Source organism: Mastomys coucha, unplaced genomic scaffold (assembly GCF_008632895.1).
Source record: "Mastomys coucha isolate ucsf_1 unplaced genomic scaffold, UCSF_Mcou_1 pScaffold23, whole genome shotgun sequence".
NCBI lineage: Eukaryota > Metazoa > Chordata > Mammalia > Rodentia > Muridae > Mastomys > Mastomys coucha.
The window spans coordinates 87,756,075-87,766,642 of NW_022196906.1; positions in this window are offsets into that span (position 1 = coordinate 87,756,075).

Below are 10,568 nucleotides of genomic sequence, written 5' to 3' on the forward strand. Positions count from 1 at the left end.
TCAGGACAAACTGAGATCATAAGGGGCACACGGTCACCTAGAGAAGCTAGACCCGAGAACTTATCACACATGCCAGACTAAGATGTCATGAACATTTGTGACATATTGATATATTTTTAATCCTTCTAGTAATAAATGTTATATGTTTCAGTTGAAGTTGTCAAACTCCTAAGGGACTGACAATAGTTATTTCTGAAGACGGTCATTAATGTTCGAGAAACTCATCATGAACATGTAGAAAGTAGCATTTTGCAAATGCAGAGTTGTCCTGTTTGTTATAAAAAGTACCTCTATGTACCTAACAGTCCCAGTTCTTCAAACAAGCACTTCTCCATTCTCAGAGCTGAGCCTTTTATCAAATTAAACAAAAAGTTGATTTACTTTACTTTTAAACTTACATTCTTCCTTTTAAATAAAGATAATTTTTACTCAGTATTTCTTTGAAAAAGATTAAGATTCCAAACTTTCTATGTACTTATAAGCAATTAATTTTATACGGCACCTATACTTTTGAAAAAACATAAAACACCACTATAGCCAAATAAACAAAATATATAATTGGTTATTTTAGATTTCATTATATGCTTAAATTTTTTAAGATAGAGCAAACAGCTATTAGACTCAATCTATAAAAATATGCTCATAGAATGATAACTCATTCCTGTGTTACTGGTTTAGTTCCAGTACCAGCTATTAGTTGTGTGAGATTTTGCCTTAAAGCAATAATGCATGATTTATTTTTGATGTCTTAATGCACTTGAGTGGTAATTGAGCTCCGGCTTCATGTTGACTTTAATACAGAAAAGTATTTCCTTCCTGTTCTATCTTTGTTTTAGCTTTGTTGGTGAGATTTTTAAGTCCTAGCTCAGTGGGCATTCTAATCAATTTGATAATTCTTAAAGTTACTTCCTACGGATCATAGCTTCAGGGGCAAGCAAACTTCAATAAACCATTCATTCAAGGGGCAAAGGAGCCAGTGGCAACAGTTAACAAAGAATAGATGAGCACACAGTGTAATGCCATTGACTATAGGAATCAGACCAGCAAGATGAGGACCACGGTGATTGTGCGGGGTTCGGGGAGCAGAACTGGGGTAGCCCATAGCCACAGGAAGCCTATCTCAATACATAGACCTAGTCCCGATTATTTTTTCTTTCAGATGCTTGACCATTCTCAGAATTTTGGAGAATTTTTAACATTGAAGAGACTTCACGGATCCACAAAAGCCTCTAGACCATTCAAATAAACCATGAGAATAAACTACATAACATACCATGTAAGGATGCTACTGCTCTCTCACTAACAAGCCCAGCCCTTCCTCCTTGGCAGGGTATGTGGGTTCCCTACCTCCAGCAGAAAACTGTTTATCAGAAATGTTGAGGTTGTTAAGAGTAGCCTGATAAAACTGGAAAAAAAAAAGATGTAGTTTCTCTAAGAGAATCCACCTACTTGTGTTTTCGGTGGGAGAGGGAAGGAGTTGCTTAGGATACAGAATACACAGTGCAAGTAAAAAAAGAAGAAAGACTGTGAAAAGAAAGAGAGGGGTGGAGGGCGGGGAGGAGTCAGTCAGTCCAGGTCTACAGGATTTCGGCCTAATAGCTCCCCCAAATGCTAAGCATGGCAGCCAGGACAGAGCTACCAGCAGACAAGAAGGGAATCCAAAACTGGAATGATCTGACATTCTGAACGAATTCTGGTGTCAAAAAATTAAACTGAAGAATGTTTATCCATTAGCAGATCTCTGTTTTATTTACCCAAAATGAAATGTGGATATAACATATGTCATCTCCCAAATCTGCTGAATTAAATATGCTCAAAACTCCACTTAAGAAATTTAAAAGATGCTAAGTTATTTTCTTATTTATTAGTCTCACAGTCTGACACTGCACATCTCCAGCTGGAAGGAACTGAAAACCTGACACCAAGGTGCCAGACTGGAAGGCATATGGCGATTTCTAGCAACTAATGCCTGGCTGCTGGTGGATAGTGAAAAATTTTATCTGGGACCACCTTATACCTTGATGAATAAAGCATCCCACATTAGATTTCTGGAACTTTCCATAAGAAAAAAAATATCATACTTACAGAACAGAGGAAAGGGTGAAGTGTGTGTGAAGTGTGGGACCACATAGAGACTAGAGGGAATTCTCTAATCCATTTCTTTAGAAGGGCTGGCAGCCCTTTCTTTAGAGAAAAAATCTTTGCAGGGTTTTAAAATATTTAATATACACCGCTACTTTATAGCTCAAGGAAAACCTGTGGTTCTTTATTGCCAAATATTTCAGAGCTTATCTCAACTTGTATGGAATTTTTTTTAAAAAAAATGTTTATTATTCCTAAACTATAAGACTAGATGAAAAAAAAAAAGCAGAGGCTTCAGGGCAACAGGATAAGTCTTCGCAAAATTAAAAAACTAAATATTAAAACTTTAGCACCACCAATTTTCACAGCTGGATGAAAATGTTTTTGTTCCTGGGACTTACTCATTATCATTTCATTACTATGTATGGGGTGACCATACAACATGACATTTTTGAATTTAAAAGTAGGGGAGTCAAATAGTTATGTGGTCTCTGTTGTCAACAATGAATAATTTAGTGTAGACAGAGCAATCAGACAGACAACAAAGTGATGGCTTGTTAGGAGCCAGGGATTTCTATGAGCATGGAGAGAGCTCATTAGAGTGTGATGATGGTAAAAATGTTAAAGGAGAGAAAAAAAACTGAAAATTCTCTCTTGATGGTTGGATTATACATTTGAAGCACTTAGGTCATTAACTTCATTAAGTCCTAACTAGTAATGTATATTGCCTAGGAAAATGAAACAAACTATTTAATCTTGACTTTTCTTTTGTATATACACTATGTACTGAATTGTTTATAAAGTAATTTTCACCTTTGGTTAAAATAATTATTCAAATATTTTATGATAAACAGGCAAAATAAAGTTCCTAAGCTGCAGTACATTTTAAAAAGAACATACCTAATTCCAGAGGTTCAGCAATGGTGGTAGCTCCAGACCAGGCCTCTGTCTTTCTATTAAGCAATCAGATCTGTTATGCCTCTGAATTTTATTGAGATCATTGTGATTCAAAATTCTGATTGCTAAAAGAGAGATCTACCATGTTCTGGAAGACACCTCTGATTGTAATCCATCTTACGGACTGCTCAAATGAAAAACGACCTGAACAAAGGAGACAAAGGAAGCCTGTGTGGAAATGACTCACCACGTGTTAATGGTTGTGGCAGGCTGTAAACTCATGTACAGAACAATAGAAGAAAATTTGACATAAGAAAAATAGGCCCCCAAAAACCTGTGTGCTTCTCCTTTGGCACAGAATAGAAGAATGAACATATATACACCCACTGAACATAAAAGAGAAACCTATAGCTATATGGCTGCACAGTCTTCACTCATGCTACCTCTATAGTCAGTCTAAAAACACCTCCTAAGAGAAGCAAGATTTACAGTGTTCCAGGTGATTGTCAGACACAAACATAAACTCTTGCTGGTGATTTGAGTGGGAAGGTGACTGAAGACACTCTTCAATGTATTAAATGCTACGTCAGTGTCAGAGGTGTTACAGGGGTGGGAGGGTAGGATAATGGAATGACTAATTTCAAACATAGACTGAATTCTTTCTTTCACAAATCTACACTCTTCCCAACATAATTTTTAGGTTCTCTACTAGCATAGTGTTCTCTGCTTGCCTCACTGCTTGCCTGAGCCAATGGCATAGACAAGCTTGATGGCACACACACCTGTGTTTAACCTTGAACCAAGGAGCCTTTCATTCCAGTTAGTATGATAGAAAAAGACAAAACCATCTTGGATTTAACCAACACATCCAAATTAACTTATTGCTAAGTAAATCCCTCATTACCCAATCTAACTGCTAGATGACCACAGACATATGTGCAAATCAGCCACAATTATCTGACCCTGTCTCCATCAGCTAAGACACTCTCCGATCTCATGATCAAGAATGCACGCTTCCAAGAATGCATGCTGGTACACCTGCCCTTTAAAGACCAGGAAAAGAGGCGTGCCAGCCTGGGCTATAAAGATAAACTCTATTCCAAAATCACTTTATCCTTCAAGGCACTGAGTTTTAGGGAACTCTATTATATTTGTAATAACTGAAGGTAACTGGAGTGGTGTATATGTAAAACATAATGAAATACAACAGAAGTACCCATCTTGCAGCTATGGTGTAGAAACTATTTGAGTTACTAAGGCACTGAAAATACTGCCTAGAAATATTATCTAAGGGATGGAGATAGCTTGATTGGGAGAATGCTTGCCTAGTATACACAAAGCTCTGGGTTTCACTGTCTCAATTACACATGGAAGAACACATCTGCAATTCCAAAATGTAGGAAGTTCAAAGATATCCTCAATTATGTAGAGAGTCGATGGCCACCCTAGCTCATCCTCAGCTACATAGAGTCTACGGCCAGCCTAGGTCATCCTCAGCTATGTACAGAGAATATGGCCAACTCAGGTCAGCCTCAGTTACATAGAGTCTAAGGCCAGACTAAACCATATGAAACTTTTTTCTCAAAACTGAAAGGCACAAGGAAGAAAAGAATAAACAAACAAAAGGCTATCTATCCAAATAATTATTTATTGTCTTCCATATTCAATAGAATTTTTTTGTATCCAACCTTATCATACATAGAACTAAACTGAAGATTCTAATTTATATAATGATTAACAAGATCAAAAGCAAAGAAAAATATTGTATTGATACAAAGTACTAAAATTGTGAAGATGTAAATGGGATTTTTCTGAGCGCTGCACAACTACAGTTGTATGTGGGTGGATAGCCAGATCACTTAAGAGGTAGACGTGTTTGTCAAGCTAATGCAACATAAATAAATAAATAATGTTACCTGGGATATATAAAGTTGTTGGTTGAGGAGGAAATAGCATTTGACTTGAACACAGAACATTACCTGAATTGATTACTATGAAGTATAGTAGACACCATTCCAGAGTAGAGTAAAGACCCAAAGATATGGAAGCGTTTGTTGTGGGTCAGTCTTTCCTACTATCTGAAGTAACGAGAGGATTCTGTGTAAGAAGAAAAATGACCAAATATGAGGCCAAAACTCTGATTAACCGAGAATTCTCTAAGAAATGTGTGTCAGGGCAGAAATATGGCTTAGCAGTTAAGAGCAGTGGCTGCTTTCCCACTGTATTCAGGTTCAATTCCTAGCACCCACATAGCAGTTCACAACCATCTGTTACTTCAGTCCCTAGAGATCTGGTGCCCACTCTGGCCTACGCAGGTGCACTACCACTTCACACAGAGCACTATCATAGATGCAGGCAAAATACCCATACACATAAAAACTTCAAAAAGAAAATATATAGATGATACCAAAGGTTTCTAGAAAAACCAGTGATGTTACAGTCTCTCTGTGTTGAAATATATGAGGCAGAAAAGTAGACGTGAACATAACCAGGGCCTTCTGGAAAATGTTTGTTAAAATCAAGGAACTTGAGGCACTCGGGAAAGAGTCATGGGTAGCAATTGGAAGTTCATGGGTGTGCTATGCAGCAATCTCTTAGGTACTTGGTTTTCTATGCCTTAGTACATGCAATTCCCCTAAATCATTTGCAGCATTTGGATACCATACCCACCATTACAGCCCAGCTGGGGATGAAATCTTAGGTCTGCCCTTTGCAACAGTGCAATGCCCTGTTCATTCAGTGACACAGCCAGCTCTGCCCCCTTTACCGGGAGTTCTCACTTCCAGTGTACAGAATAAGAAAAACAAATATGTCAAAAGCCTCAAGTAACATGTTTCTTCTTATGGCTTATTCAGTTTACCAAATAAAAAACTCCTACAAAACAAAAATAATTGAAGTACAACTCATCAGTCAGATTATCATGATGTGACCCCATAGAAAATACACTGTGGTCAAATAAGGACCAGAAATGTATTAGTCAGGTTGGAGGCATGCTAAGTATTTCCAAATAGTCCTAAAATTTTGAGTGGGTGAAGGCCAGGGAAAGGAAAATATTGAAAAGAAAATATTGGAAGTCCAGATGATAATCAATCTAAATGCCAGACTAAAAGATAATTTTTGAGTAATGTTTAGCATGAAGAAGAGAAAAGAAGATAGTGGAATCTTCTAAGAAGTCACAAATCAAGCCAGCTGTGGTGGTCACAGTGAGCTATGGAGTTAGGGCGAATGGTAGAAATCAGAGGTGTAGCCCTTGGCTTTAAAAATTATTTTGCATTATCTAGAGTTGTCAATCCATGAAATGAGTTCATTTCTGAGGTTCTGGTCTCTAAATTCTGGACATATTCAAGCATCATTTAAGAGTTATTAATCAAGTGACTGAAGCTTGCTGAGTTTAATGTAAATGCTCATGAAGAGCGTGAAGAAAACAATGACTCAGAAATGATCATAGACAAAGGCTTTGCCTTGTACCCTGCTTCTATTTTAAGCAGATTCATATCCCTGCCCTGACCTACAAAGTATAAAAATCTTAAATATAACAACTTGACAAATAGAAGAGTTGATGCAAAAAGAGGTAACAGCCCAAAGTCCATAGGCTAGGAATATCATTGATGGATGAATCCAGATAGTCCAGGATCAGGGTCTGTGCAGAAGCATTAGAAATGCTTTTTTCTTATTGCTGTACTGGGTAGAGCCAGGCTACCCAATTCACAGCTGCTTCTATTCTATAGCCTTGCTCCCAGAAGATAAGGATGCCCACCAGCAGGCTGGACTGCCCACCATGAAGGCAGAACTTCACGGACTCAGCAAGTCCCAAATGATGAAATAAGACCGGGTTTTATCAGTGCTTATTTCAAACATGGGTATGTGCATCCAAAAATTAAGCATGCATACTGTAATTCCAGAAGATTTCTCTTCCTGCTTCCCTTACTCTTCACTATAAGGAATTCTGAGTCTGGATGGAAATAAATTTGGGGAATTTGTTTCATTATTCAGTAGATATTTTATAGAATCCATATGAAAGTAAAAGTCAATTATGGTAAGACTACAGATCAAATTTTAAAGTGGAATTTTATTTTTTACTTTATTTTTTCTTGATTTATTTTTTAATTATTTTATTTACTTACATTCCAGTCACTGCCTCTATGCCAGCTCCCCCCTCCCACAGTTCCTCACCCCATTTCTCCTCCCCTTTGACTCAGAGAGGGTGCTCCCGCTCTCCACCTCCCCACCAGGTCTCCCCTTTCCCTGAGGCCTCAAGTCTATCAATAATTAAGTATATCTTCTCCCACTGGGTTCAGACCAGGCAGTGCTCTGCTATATATGCGTTTGGCCCCTCAGACCAGCCCATGTATGCTTCCTGGTTGGAGGCTCAGTCTCTGGGAGTTCCCAGGTATACAGGTTAGTTGAGACTGATGGTCTTCCTATGAAGCCATCATCCCCTTCAGCTCCTTCAATCCTTCCCATAATTCCTCTATAGGGGTCCCAGACTTCAATCCAATGGTTGGATGCAAGTATCTGCATCTGTCTCTGGCAGCTGCTGGTAGAGCCTCTCAGAGGACAGCCTTGCTAGGCTCCTGTCTGTAAGCACATCATAGCATTAGCAATAGTGTCAGGCCTTGGTGTCTGCCTGCCCCTTGAGAGGGATCCCAAGTTGGGCAGGTCACTGGACTGCCATTCCTTCAATCTCTTCTCCAGTTTTGTTCCTGTGGTTCTGTTAGACAGGAACAATTCTGGGTCACAACTTTTGACTGTAGGTTGTAACCTGGTCTCTCCACTTGAGGCACTGTCTATGTACTAGAGGTAGACTCTCCCCACTGTTGGGTATTTTGGTTAAAGTTACCCACATTGAGTTCTGAGAATCTCAACTGCCAGGTCTCTGGCACTTTCTAGAGGGTACTCCAATGTCCCACCCCAGAGGCTGCATATTTCCATTCATTCTCCTGGCCCTCTGGGCTTCTCTCCTGCCCCCCACATACCTGACCCTGCCCCCCTTTTCCTCTACCCCTCTGTACTCCCACCCAGATCCTTCCCTCTCTCTGCCTCCCATGATTATTTTATTTCCCTTTTCTAAGTGGGATTGAAACATTCTTACTTGAGATTTCTTGCTTGTTAAACTTCTTATGGTCTGTGGGTTGTATCCTGGGTAGTCTGTACTTTTGGGCTAATATCCACTTAACAGTGAGTACATACTCACTGCATGTCTCTTTCTGTCTGGATTATCTTGCTGGGGATGATATTTTCTAGTTCTATTCATTTGCCTGAAAACTTCATGATGTTCTCAATTTTATTAGCTGAACAGTATTCTATTGTGTAAATGAACATTTTCTGTATCCCTTCTTTGGTTGAGGGACAATGGGATTGTTTCCAGCTTCAGTCTATTACAAGTAAGGTGCTATCAACATAGTGGAGCACATGTACTTGTAGAATGATAGGGCATCTTTTGGGTATATACCCAGGAGTGATATAGCTAGGTCTTCAGTTAGAATTATTTCCAATTTTCTGAGGAACCACAAGATTGATTTCCAGAGTGGTTGTACCAGTTTTCCATCCCACAAGCAATGGAGGAGTGTTTCTAAAAACACATCAAATGATCATTCACCATGATCAAGTAGGCTTCATCCCAGGAATGCAGGGATGGTTCAATATATGAAAATCCATCAATGTAATATACTATGTAAACAAATTAAAGGGGAAAATGTCCCATGACCATCTCATTAGATGCTGAAAGCTTTCAACAAAATACAACAACCCTTTGTGTTAAATATCTTGTAGAGACCAGGAAATCACAGCACATACTTAAACATAATAAAGACAAAACATATATAAAATTTTTTCCTATATATTGATATAGAAAATTAATAGCCAACATCAAATTAAATATAGAGAATCAAAGTAATCCCACTAAAATCAGGGACAAGACAAGACCCACCCACTCTCTCCCTACCTATTCAATATAGTACTTGACATTCTATCCAGAGCAATTAGACAACAAAAGGAAATCAAGGGAATATAAATTGGAAAGGAAGAAGTCAAAGTATCACAATTTACAGATGATATGATAGATGATATGATAGTAACCCCCAAAATTCTACCAGACTACAAAGTGGCTGGATATAAAACTAACTCAAACAAATCTATAGCTTTCCTTTATACAAATGATAAACAGTCTGAGAAAGAAATTAGGGAAACAACAGCCTTTGCAATAGTCACAAATAGTATAAAATATCTTGGTGTAACTCTTACTAAGCAAGTGAAAAATCTGTACAAGAACTTCAAGTTCTTCAAGTTCTTTCTTGAAGAAAGAAATCAAAAAAGATCTCAGAACATGGAAAAATCTCCCATGTTCATGGATTGGTAGGATTAACATAGTGAAAATGGTCATCTTATCAAAAGCAATCTACAGATTCAAGGCAATCCTTATCAAAATTCCAACACAATTCTTCCCAGACATGGAAAGAGCAATTCTCAACTTCATATGGAAAAACAAAAAAATCTAAGACAGCAAAAATGAAAGATCTTCTAGGGGAAATCACCATCCCTGATCTCAAGCTATACTACAAAGCAATAGTGACAAAAGTAGAATTTTTAACCACCTGCATACCATACTATTTGATTATTTAAGAGCATGTTCAGTTTCTTAAAACCTTATGGCATTTTATGAGTCAACGTTTATTATAAAACACTATAAAGGATTTCTTACAAATGAAAGACATAATGTGAAAATGTAGAAAAATTCACTAAACTACCTCTAGTCCATGTCATTAAAAAACATGGATCTGGAATCTGGAAAGTCTCACTTGCCATTAAAGTAGCATATTTTACATACCATGGAATGAGTCTTTCTAGAGGTTTCTGAAATTTGGAATTAGGAAGTCGTTATAATACAAAGGCATTTGATGTTGAATAATAGAGTCAGGGCTATACCTACACGCTTCATATATGCAAACCAGAATTCCTGTTACTCTCATATTGTACATAGCATTCACTGTGCACTGAGTGCCTGTGTCTCTCTAAACATCATATGTTGTACACAAAAGCACAAAAAGGTGGGATAAAGTAGATAGGACTTTGGAAGTTTGGGCTATGAGGGAGGAGCCTTTCTGGTAGGACTAGTAACCTTATAATAAAGCCAACGGTCCCCGCCTCCTGTTACCTCTTCTTTTACCATGTGAGAACAAAATACCACAACGCAATCTTGAATCAGAAAGCAAACTTTAAACACACGTGGAATCTTCTTACTCCCACCAAGTGTGATAAAATAATTTATGCCATTTATAAACTCCATTTAAGGTACTTTATAAAAGTTGATTTTGGCCTGAATGTTACAGTGATTAGGCATTGAGTCCAAAGCAATGTCTTTAATCTCAGCCTCATTTTTTATATCAGTGATATGGGGATAATAGTGTTAGCTGTGCCATACTTCTCTCATGTCCAAAATTAGCATCAGTAGAGTCAGTGTATAGTAAATGTTATTGTTAGTTACTTCTAAATATCATTAGTCATCAGATCACTGAGAATGGTCTGCAGCTAACTTCCTTCATCAAAAATTATTCTGTTTCTATTTCTTAACATGTCCTGATGACCTTCAT